Below are 13,061 nucleotides of genomic sequence, written 5' to 3' on the forward strand. Positions count from 1 at the left end.
TATCCATTCATCCATTGATGGATACCTAGGCTGTTTCCAGAGTTTGGTGGTTGTGAATTGTGCTGATAAACATGGGTATGCATGTATCACTATAGTGAGATCACTTAAATTCTTTAGGATAAATGCTGAGGAGGAGTATAGCGAGCGGGTCATGTGGTGGTTCCATGCCTAGTCTTTTCAGAAATCTCCATAGTGGTTGTACTAATTTGCAATCCCTCCACATCCTCTCTAGCATTATTGTTTGTATTATTTTTTTATTGTTTGTATTCTTGATAATTGCCATTCTGACTGTGTGAGGTGAAATCTCAGTGTAGTTTTGATTTGCATTTCCCTAATTGCTAACAATGTTGAACATTTTTCATGTATTTTTTTGGCCATTCGTATTGCTTCTTTTGAGAAAGTTTAGTTCATTTGCCCATTTATTAAGTGGGTCAATTGTTTTTCTTTTGGTGTTAAGTTTTTTTGAGTTTTTAAATATATTCTGGATATTAATCCTCTGTCAGAAGAGTAGCTATCAAAGATTTTCTCCCATTCTATGAGTTCTTAATTGTTCCTTTGCTATGCAGAAACATTTTAATTTGATGGTGTGCCATTTATTAACTCTTGGCATTATTTCCTGAGTTTTAGGGTCCTATTGAGAAAGACTTTGCCTGTGCCCATTTGCTGGAGTGTTGACCCTATGTTTTCTTCTAGAAATTGCATAATTTCTGGTCTAATTCCAAGCTCTTTGATCCATTTTGAGTTGATTTTTGTGCAGGGTGAGAGATATGGTCTATTTTCATTCTTCTATATATGGATAACCAGTTTTCCCCATGGAGACAGGAGGTAACCTAGTTAAAATAAATCATTAGTATGGGCTCTAATCCAATATGACTGGTATCCTTGTAAGAAAATCAGCACAAAACCACACATGGAGGGAAAACAGAGGACATAGGGAAAAGACAAGCCAACCCCGCCAAGCCTTGATCTTGTATATCTAGCCTCCAGAACTGTGGGGGAAATACATTTCTATTATAACCAGTTTTCCCCATGGAGACATTTCTGTCTCCATGGGGAAAACTGGTTATCCACTACTTTGCCATATCTAAGTACTACAGTTATGGCAAACTTAGCAAATTATTACGTTTGTCAAGGTGTATTATTATATTCCTCCTGTAGGCACTAACAGGCTCTACAAGTTTTCAAACAGAAGAGGCTCCACCAGACTTGAAACCCAGATATTCTGATTCAAACCCAGGTCTTCTGACCACAATGCTAGTGCTTTTTCTATTATAAAACTGTAATTTGCAGCATAATGGAAAGAGTGCTTTGGAGAAAATTTAGGTACCAATGTAGAAGACACATATATTAGTCAGATGTGAGCTACTGAGTCCACAAAAATCTCACAATGACTCCCCTTCCGTTCTTGGCTGCAAAGTGAATCCAGCTTGGTCCCCATATTGGCAGGCTTGGACCTCAGCTGGGTAACAGGAAGAAGCCAACCCATGAATATGGTAGGTGGGAGGACTTTGGATTGTGGCAAATAAATAGAGAATTAGTTGCACATGTTTCTTTGTTAGTGCAAGAGAACTAAAAAGCATATGTATGCAGGACAATTATAGTTAGAATTATCTATTCTTTTTTTATATTTAGCTTACTTTCTTTTCAGACAAATTGTTGAAACTATTTCCGTTCACATTCACTGATCCTATATATATGTTTTCTAAAGTGTAAGTTATGGTTTACTTTGATTTTCTTCAAATGAAGAATGATGGAAGCTTCTTTGAAGCAGGCAAATATTATCATTTATTTAGAAGGGAATCAGAATCACATGCAAATGAAAAATCAACTTTATATTTAGAAAAAGCATTTTTATAATACCTTATATGTTTTTGAAATTAACTTTCAGTAATAACAATAAACTTAAATTCAATGAGTAAAACAAACATGATTGGGAGATGTGAATAAGCAAAATAAGGTAGAACATAGATAAAACAAGGTAAGAGCATAGATAAAGAAAGGAGGGTAGGGCTGGGGTTTTGGCTTAGTGGTTAGAGTGCTTGCCTAGCACGTGTAAGGCACTGGGTTCAATCCCCAGCACCACATAAATAAATAAATAAATAAAGGTATCCATTTACAACTAAAAATACCTTTTAAAAAAAGAAGGTTTCATGAGAGTAGAATTCCCCACTACTCTCTGCAGAGTGAGGGAGGTACAGATTTTCCAAAGGACTGTGTGTGTGTGTGTGTGTGTGTGTGTGTGTGTGTGTGTGTGTGGCATTCTTTCTGTCTCTCCTGCCGCCTTTTACCCGCTCATCTCTCAGGTCTCAGTTCAAATCTCTCACCTGGGGACAAGACTTCCACTTAGCGCTCAGCCTTGCTTGTAGGTCTGTGCTATTTGTGCCCATAGATCTGGTGGCACCTTCTGTATAACACTCATCATATTGGTTAGTACTTGTTCCATGTCTCTTCCTGACAGAATGTGTGTTCTATGAAGGTTGTGATCTCATTTGCCTTGTTCACTGCTGAATCTCCAGCACCTGGCAAACTTCCTGGTACATAGCAGGGACTCGATCACTATTGCATGATGACAAAATTGAGAAATTGTGCTTTCTTTATATCATGCAGACAAAAGTAAGCTTGTGTCTTGAAGTATTTGTTGAAAGAGAAACTAAGCACGAAGATATTACTCATTTCTGCTTTCAGAAAAAATAGGGAAAAGATAGAGAATGGGCTACTTTTTCTGAACTTATGTCATTTTAACAATTTCTGATTGGAACTCTGTGAGGGCAGGGACAATATTTGTTTTTATTTTTCATTCCATTATTTAGAGGAGTACTTGGCAGATAACAAATATAATAATAACATATCTCTGATAATAAAAATATGCCAAGTAAAATACTGCTAAACAGCAATAAAACTCAGTCAAAAGTATGTAAGGAGTAAAGACTAGGATGAGGAAAAAAGTCACAAATATGTCTAACCTTAAATTTGTCTGTTTCCTGGGAGCTAGTGTGAAAATAGGAATTGATAATTAGTTAATTATTATTATTACCAAAAAAGAAAAATAAAGCCGATGCGGTGGCACACACCTGTAATCCCAGTCGTTGAGGAGGCTGAGGCAGGAGGATCATGAGTTCAAAGCCAGCCTCAGCAAAAGCAAGGTGCTAAGCAACTCAGTGAAACCCTGCCTCTAATTAAAATACAAAATAGGGCTGGGGATGTGGCTCAGTGTGAAGGCTGCTGGGTTCAATCCCTAGTATACACCCCCCCTTCCAAAAAAAGAAAGAAAAATGAATGCTTTAGAGGTAACAAAACTTTCCTGGTACAGTTTAATTTCTTTGAAAATGTGGGGCTTCATATAGAATTCACTATAAAGAAGAGTGGACAAAGTTTCCAAGAACATTCCCACACCCTATATGATAACAGACGTTATTGCCTGTTGATAACAGCAAAGGACATGGCATTACAGTGCAATTGAATGAAAGTTATTCTGCAGGGGGTGCAATTAGTCAAATGTGTAGCCTACTGGTTGCCCAAGGATAAAATACCTAATGCAATATTCCTAAAGTTCACTCCTGGTAGAATCTCTGTGTGGTGGCAGTAGGGGGGCGCTTTCAATTTTAGATATCAGTTTTAGATGTACATAACTCAAGAACTCATGAGAACTAAATGAGATAATTCATGTTAAGTATATGCCACATACAAAGCTTACAAATACATTTTGGCTGTTATTTCCCATTGAATGATCACCTAAAGAGTTTCTGTTGCCAAAACGTTCACCATCATTATGTTGTTATTGAAACCCAGAAACAATTTCACAATCTGCCTTTCTGCTTCTATATTTGGGTCTCGGAAAAGAATGATACTACAAGTTCATATTCTTCAAAACTTCCTGGAATCTTAACATCCTTCGACTATTTACCTTCTTTCTTATGATTTGCTTCTGCCATGAATATCAAAAGTTTCATTACTCTCCCTCAACTCCCTATATAGGCTTCACCTTATTCACTTTCTTTTTCTTTTTTTTTTTAAGAGAGAGAGAGAATTTTTTTAATATTTAATTTTTAGTTTTCGGTGGACACAACATCTTTGTTTGTATGTGGTGCTGAGGATCGAACCCAGGGCCGCGCACATGCCAGGTGAGCACGCTACTGCTTGAGCCACATCCCCAGCCCACCTTATTTACTTTCAGCAGACAATTTTGCCTATATGTCATGGAGAAAATGTAAGCCATATTAAATGGAACTAAATACTAGATATTAATTAACTCAAGTATCAGTAACAAGAGAGGCAAGCTCCAATATGCCAGTCTTCTTAAAATCTCTCTCCCTTTTGCTTTTGCTAATATCCCATTTGCTAAAGGAAATCATGTGACCACACCTAAGATTCGAAGTGTAGAGAAGTGGGGATTGGATCTGGAATATTCCCTGAAGTCTCATGCTTTAAGACTTGGTCCCCAGTGCAGCAGAGTTCAGAGGTGAGGCTTTTAGGAAGTGTTTGGATCATAAGGCCCCTAACCTCATCAGTGGGTTAATCCATTTGATGGGTTAATAATTTGAATGAACTAGGGAGGTGGTAGAAACTGTAGGCAGGTGAGGTATGGTTGGGGAAAGTAGGACAATGGGGATATGCCCTTGGGGACTATACCTTGTTCCTGCCCCTTTCTTTTTGCATTTCTTCTTCCTGGATGCCATGAGCTGAGCAGCTTTACCATGCCATGCCCTTCCATCATGATGCTTGGCCTCACGTTAAGCCCAAAGTGATGGAGCCAGCTAATCAGAGAATGAAAACCTCTGAAACCATAAGCCAAAATAAATCATTTCCTCCTTTAAGTTGTTTATGCAAGGTATTTTGGTCACAGTAACACAGAACTGACTGACACAGGGGAGAAGTAGTAAACAAATGTAGGTGCATAAAAAGATGGGAAGACCTTGCAGTCACATGGCAATCTACCATGCTTTTCCAGTTGAAAGAATAAATTACATGTCTTTTTAAAATGTAATGAAGAACAGGCACAAGATTAAGAAATACATGAAATCTTATAATAGCATGAAATGTAGAACTCTAGGGGAACAGGAGTGCCAAAGCAACTTTCCCTCTGTTAAGCCTGGATACCTGGACATTTCACTGCCTGTTCAGTAGAATAGATAAAGCCATATACTTTCTTAAGAGGTGAGATTGCATTAAACGTGCCTGTATTTTAACTGAACCCCAATGTGCTATATCTATAGTTAAGTGTGAACAGAAAAATTATAATAAAACAACTTTTTATATTTCATAAAAAGTCAACAAGGCAATTTGTTTTTATCCTGCTTCCCATTTAGGGGAATGTTGTTTTGAAATGAAGATCTGGGAGTTAGATGTATGCCAATAAAAAACTACATAAAAGGGGCATATAATGGGGTTGGGGCTCAGCGGTAGAGCACTTGCCTAGCACATGTGAGGCCCTGGGTTCAATCCTCAGCACACATAAAAATAAATAAATAAATAAATAAAGATATTAAAAATGTAAGCATAATAATTAAAAAGGGGGGCATATAACTAGAAAAATACAACTTAAGTTGAAGTTATGACATATAAAGAGTTTAGAAATCATCATTCCCATCCTACAACAAGGAAAAAGTTGAATAAACTGATAATCAATAGTTTTTTTTGGACTTACCAGAACATTGAGGTTGTAGGGTAAACTGCCCCTCCTAAATTGAGAGAGACAGATGAAGACAGAGAAAAAGAACCAAGGTCATTTTACCTGGAGAAGAGGCCACTGGGCTATTAACTGGTAGGAGTAATTAATGGTAGATTTGAAAAGTGGCTGAAGCTGAATGTGGACTAGTATGTAATTGGAAACCTAGGAGAATAAAAAAGAGAGAATGGTGGTCACCTCAACAAGATGGTGGACCAGGAAGCTCCAGGTGTATGTTCCCCCATGGAAACATTAAACAACTAGAAGCTGCCAATGCAACTTTATGGGTGCTGTGGAAATCAGTCAAGATTTACAGTAACAAAGTAAATGCCTAGTCAAGAAAAAAAAATTAGCTGGATGTGGTAGTGTATTCCTTTAAACCCAGTAACTCAGGAGGCTGAGGCATGAGGAGGCTAGTTCAAGGCTAGCCTGGGCAACTTAGTGAGACCCTGTCTCAAAATTTTAAAAATAAGAAGGGCTGGGGATGTAGCTCAGCTGTAAAACACCCCTGATTTCAATCCTTAGTACCAGGAAAGAAAAAAAAAGTTGCATTCAAGTTGTAGGAAATTTCATGGACTTTCCTTTACCTTTGTCCTACTTCCTCCTTGGCAATGGCATGGCCCAGTACAGTTTGAGGAAAACCTCCCTGGATTTCAGTTCCCTTCTGCAAAGTGGAGATAACAGAGTGGAATGTATTTTTGGTGTTCTAACTTGTCTAAGGGCTGCCTGCTTGGTCTGTGTGTTGCCTAATTTAGAACTCAGCTGACCAAGAGTGGCACTGCTTGGATGTCAGTCTAGGAGTACCCTAGCACAAGAAGCAATGAAAATGGTTCATGAAAAGTGCAAGGGACTACAGATTCACAGGCAGTTACAGCAAGGGTTTACTACTGATGGAGGAATATAATAGGGCAGCTAAGGCCTCAAGAAAAAGCAAAGGTAAGTCTCTTAGGGAAATTCAGACATTTAAAATCATTATGTGTATTGGGGAATGAAAGACACAGCACATGAATGTGTGCATGTGCACATACACACACACACACACACACACACACAAAAGCATACTCACAAAAGGCCTGAGGAAACATGAAACTTTTGTGATGGGCTGATTAGTGAAGGTCTTCCCCTATTCTGAACCAGTTTTCAAAGATTGGAAGAGATGGATGTTTTTTCTAATGTTTAATTTTTTACAAAATATCACAAGACTTAAAAAGAAACAGGAAAACATAATACATTCAGTGAAACAAATCTCAAAAAAACAAAGAACAAGGGCTCAAAGAAACAGGCATAAAACTTACTAGATAAAGACTTTAAAATGCTGTCTTTAAAAAAAGTTTTTTAGTTATATTTGGACACAATATCTTTATTTTGTTTATTTATTTTTATGTGGTGCTGAGGATGGAACCCAGGGCCTCACACCTAAGAGGCAGGCACTCCACCACTGAGCTACAACCCCAGCCCCTAAATATACTCAAAGAGCTAAAGAAAGGGCTATGGTTGTGGTCTGTATGTTGCCTAATTTAGAACTCAGCTGACCAAGAGTGGCACACATATATGTGTGAGGCACTGGGTTTTTATCCTCAGCACCACATAAAAAACAAATGAAAAAAATAAAGTTATTGGATCCATCTACCAAAAAAAAAAAAAAACCTGAAGAAAAATATTCACCAAGAACTAAAGAAAATCAAAATATCCAAAGAAAATGAAGAGTATCAACAAAAGAGACAGAATTTATTAAGATTCACAGGAAATCTGGTTACTGAAAAGCCTAATAGCTGAATTGAAAAATACTCAAAGCATTTAATAACAGACTCAGGAAGAAGACAGAATCTGAGACCTTGAAGATAGTTTGTGTGAAATTATCAAGCTGATGAGCAAAAAGAAACAATAATGAAGAAATGTGAGCAGAGCTTAAGGGTCTTACCTATGGCCCATTATTAAGCAGAGACACACCCCCTCACCACAGGCAAATGTTACAACAGTCTCAGAAGAAGAAAGGAAAAAGAAGATTTGAAGTTATAATGGCCCCAGATTTCTCAAATTTGAGGGAACACATGAATACACAAATTTAAGAGCTGAACAAACTCCAAGTAGGATAAGTCTGAGACAGATTATAATCAAAACGTTGAAAGACAACGAGAAAGAGAATAGTCAAAGACAAGTTGCAAAAAAATGTGATGTGTCGAATACAAGGGATTTTCAATAAGATAATCACTGGTTGTCTCATCAGAAATCTTCTAAGCCAAAAGACAGTGGGATGATATATTTAAAGTGTTATAATAAAAAACTGTCAGCCACGAATTCTATATGTGGCAAAACCATTCTTCAAAAATGAGGGAGAAATTGATACATTCGCAGGTAAACAAAAGCTGAAAGACTTCATTACCACTAGACCATCCTTTCAAAGAATGTTAAAGGGAATCATCAAGTTGAAATGAAAAGATGTCAGTTAGTAACTTGAAGCCATAGGAAAATACAGTTACCTAGTAAAGGTAAATACATGGACAAATACAAATGAAACAAAAGACAGCAAAACAGTATTGTAATTTAGGTTTTGTACTTTCACTCTTTATTATTTTATATGGCTTGAAAAGGCATAAAATGATAAATCTATGTTAACAGGTACACAATATATATAAAGATGAAATTTGTGGCATCAAAAATCTAAAGTGGGGTTGGGAGTGGAGCTATTCATTCATGTATCCTAGTTGATAACATGGTTTCTCACAGGGGTTCAGGTTAATGGTTCTGATACTAATATATATGTACATTGGAACTGAACAATTAAGTAAATAGATGGCTAGTTATGGAAGCCAGATTTCTCATAGTTGGAGTCATAATTTATAAATAAGTGAGAGAATGTGGCAAAAATGATCTCCTTAATAATGGATTAGAGACAATAGCATAAATTTATGTTTAGCTTATTATAGGTGAAAATGGTTACATATGGAAATATTTACAGGTATTTATATGTATGTATGTAGTTAGTACACACAAATATATTTCCTTGCTCTGTCAGCTCAGAGAGTCTAACAGAAATGACATCTGAGAGAAATGAATATACCTAGTACTCAGATTTTGCTTTCTACTACCATTTTCCAATAAAAGGAACCCAGGATCCTTGAAGAAGTAGCTATTCTAAGGGCTGGTGCAGAAAATATACAAGATAAGCCTGGTGTACCTTTTAGAACAGGAGGTAAGCAAGCACTAAAAGGAAAATTTCCAAACAAAACCTTATATTAATGGGGGTAGGTAGAAGGGATATGGGAGCCAAATGAAAAACTCACAATGGCCAAAATTTGAGGAATACAATAAATAAAATACTGTTGGATTATGACCCAAAGTATATCCATGAGTTCATACTTGCATAAATTATTGAATAAAAATGGAAGAAGATATAAATCTGTGCAGAATTCCAAATAATTTGTGTATATTCTCCATCCTCAAGGGAGGGAAGCATTAATCTTCACTTCTTTTTTTAATATTTTTTAGTTGTGGTTGGACACAATACCTTTATTTTATTCATTTTTACGTGGTGCTGAGGATTGAACCCAGGGCCTCGCAAGTGCTAGGCAAGTGCTCTACCGCTGAGCCATTATCCCAGCCCCAAATCTTCATTTCTTAAAAGTAGGATGCATTTTGTTTATACTGTGACAGTATGACTGTTTATAGTGTGGAAAGAAGGGAGAAGGGTAAGTTTACAGAGAAGATATTTGATGCTGTCTTCTGAATGTTTATGTCCCCCAAATCCATATGTTGACATCCTATACCAAAGGTGGTGGTATTAGGAGGAGGCCATTTGGGATGTGATTAAGTCATGAGGGCAAAGCTGTCATGGTTATGATTAATGCCTAAATAAAGGAAACCCCTGAGAGTTTGCTAGGCCCTTTCTCCATGTGAGGACACAGCTAGAAGTCTCCAGCTATTATTCAGAAAGCAGGTTCTCATCAGATACTGAATCTACTGATGCATTGATCTTGGACTTCCTAGCCTCCAGCAGTGTGAGAATTAATTAATGTTGTTTATAAGCTATTCAGTTTATGGTATTTTGTTATAGCATCCCAAATGGAGTAAGACCCCTGACAGACACTATCTCAGCCAGAAGTAATTTCATACTGTTTTAGATAATAGAATGAAGAATTAAAAACAAACATCAGGGTTAATATCAGTAGTGATAAATTGTGTTCATTTCTGTATCCTCAATACAATGTGATAAAAATGGCACTTCATATCATGTATAACTAATTAGAATACATTAGAACAATTTAAAAATGGCACTTCACCTCTGTGGTCTTTTCCTCCAAACCTCATAATGCCAATCTAATCATGAGAAGGGAAAACTCAGACAAATCCCAAAAGATGGGAAAACTACAAAACACTTGGCTAGCACTCCTCAAAAGTGTCAAGGAGACATGACAACTATTAATGTGGTATCCTGGGACAGAAAAGGCACATTAGGTAAAAAGTAAGGACATAAACCAGGCAAGGTACCTGTAATCCCAGAGGCTCAGGAAGCTGAGGCAGGAGGATCGTGTGTTCAAAGCCAGCCTCAGTGAAGGCAAGGCACTAAGCAACTCAGTGAGACCCTGGCCCTAAATAAAATACAAAAAAAGCGTTGGGGATGTGGCTCAGTGGTTGAGTGCCCCTGAGTTCAATCCCCAGTATCAAAAAAAAAAAAAAAAAAAAAAGGTCATCTAAATAATCTATTAACATACTTGTATTGTGTTATATTAATGAATTTGTTCATCATTTGTAACAAATGTGCCATACTAATGTTTATAATAGGGGGAATTATATGTAGATATATGGTAATGATATTCTCTTCTCTGTAAATCTAAACCTGTTATAAAAAATAAAATCTACTTAATAATAGAAAAAAAATATTTTTTTTTCTTTTTGGCTTTTGACATGGAGTCTTATATTTTGCCTAGACTGGTCTCAAACTCCTGGGCATAAGTGATCTTCCTGCCTCTGTCTCTCCAGTAGCTGGGACTACAGGTAAGCACCATTATGCTCAGAGGAAAATAACTTCATGATAATTTAATGAAACATAGACTCTTACCACTTAAAAAATTCTTTAATCCTCTAATGACCCATGGACCTTCCAATCTTATACAAACTCTACCAGTGAGTTGAAAAAGAAGGAACATGCCCAAATCATTTTATAGTGAAATAAAGACATACAGGAAAGGAAAATTACAAGTTCGTCTAATTTATAAATACAGAATGCAAATATCATAAATGATATTTTAGCTAACCTAATTCTATCAATGAATAGAAAAAAGATACCCACCATTGTTGGGGTTTTTAGTCCTGGTTCCCTCCCGACCTGCAGGAGAGATAGGGAGAACACGCCCTGCCAGGACTAGCCAAGAAAGGAGAGGGCCGACTGACCGCCCTCCCTCGCTGGAGAACAATCAGACGCCTCAGGGAGACCAGACAAGGCTGGAGCTCCTTTATTGAGGAAGCACACACAGCTAATATAATGTACAGGAGCCAATCAGGATAAAGGTCAGCAGGGTGGGAAGAGTTCACGTGTACACCCATTCTACAGGCCATAATGGGTGACATGAGCTGTTCACGAGGGCGGAAGGGTTCTGAGCCTATCCCAGAGGTGGTCCGATTTTTCATCACAACCCATGGTAATGCCTTCTGGCTGATCACCAGGCGCCATCTTAGCCATGTGCGGGGCCCCAAGACCAGGAAGTGAGCATCAGTCTGCAAGTTAGGTTTCCTTTTCTCCATCATAGGTCTCTATTTCTCTGATGTGATGTGCCCTACACACCATGATTGAGGAAGCTGGTAATAAAGCTTTTACAAGGCTGCTGCTTCCTTGTCTGATGGTGGGCCTGATGTTGCTATAGGTTGACAGGGCTGTCAGTCAAGAAGAAAATGGGCCAAAAAGTAGAAGAGAACAAGGCAAACTGAAAACGATAAAGACAAGCTGGAAGTTGCCATCATTCTCCCTGTTCTAACTCTGATAGCACGGGTGAACTGAAGAAAGGACTAGTTGTCTAAGTCACGGAACTGCATGTGTTTTTGGAAGAAACTCAAAGAAAAGATAATACCAGAGAAGGAGGATGTGCAGGCCTGGATGCTGCCCTATACCAATAAAGTGAGCCACCAGATCAGTAACCATGTGAATGATCAGCAACAACACAATATCCTCCAACTGCTTTCAGATGACAATGGTTGTAGCTTCATTTTCAGCTTTTTAAATCTTATGCAAATGTTTATTGATATTTACACAGAATCATACAAAGAAGGAAATTTTGGGAAACAACATCTTCTAACTTAGCTAACTTAACACTATACACAGTTACCAAAGTCTATCCTTTGTCAAATTGGCATCCCCAAACACTTCTTCTAGTCATATTTAATTTCAAGTAAGACAATCATAAAATAATGCTTCCACTTAAGATGATCAATGATTACTTGGTCTTAACTGAAAAGATGTAACTTTCTCCAAGAAGAGAAAAACAAAAAAACCTCTTTATCCATTTCTGGTTGAAAAAAATATGTACATATATATAAATATACACACATATATACAAATATATGAGTGTATAAATACACACACACAAATATATTCATATCAAAAAGTTAAGTGGCCAGTTAAGCTTGAATAAATAATTCTAACACTAATGAAGAAGGTTTGTATTGGGACTATGCTCTGGGATTAAAAAAATTTTTTTTTATAGTTGTAGATGGACAGAATGCCTTTATTTTATTTGTTATGTGGTGCTGAGGCTTGAACCCGGTGCCTCCACGTGCTAGGAAAGCACTCTGCCACTGAGCCACCACCCCAGCCCTGGGAACTTTTTAAATAAAAAAAATCACTACATAAAATGGTTGAGTTGGTATTTCTATAATCACCTCAAATCTTTTCATTGACTTATAAACTATATACAAAAAAATAATGCCTTCCATTTGGAGTAAAATTGGATGTAGAATAAAATATAGAAAAAACATTATAGTCCTTGTTTCTACAACTGGGTCATGTGATCATAGCTGGAATTTTAAATTTACTTTTCCCACTAGGCAATCCATATTCCCTTTTTTCTAAGGCCTGGTGAGGTGATCCAAACATTTACTTCTGAAGTGTCTGAGCTATTAGCAGTGCTGCCTGCATTTGGCTCTTTGTAATATTCCATTGGCTTTTATCACAGGACATGGGAGCACTGAAGAGAGCTCCAGGGAATCTCCGGCAGTACAGACATACTCCTTCTTACCCCTATTTTGTTATAACTATGCAATTTCTCCCTTAGTAGTCATAATCAACCACCCCAGCCAGCACAGAAACATTTTTCTTTATTGTTTCACTGGTGTGAGAAACCAGGTGTGTTAGTGTCCTTTCTCATGGTGACACTGCCTCACCCTTTTTCAAAGGGTTTAGGGG

The sequence above is a fragment of the Marmota flaviventris genome, chromosome 3 (genome assembly GCF_047511675.1).
Source record: "Marmota flaviventris isolate mMarFla1 chromosome 3, mMarFla1.hap1, whole genome shotgun sequence".
Lineage (NCBI taxonomy): Eukaryota > Metazoa > Chordata > Mammalia > Rodentia > Sciuridae > Marmota > Marmota flaviventris.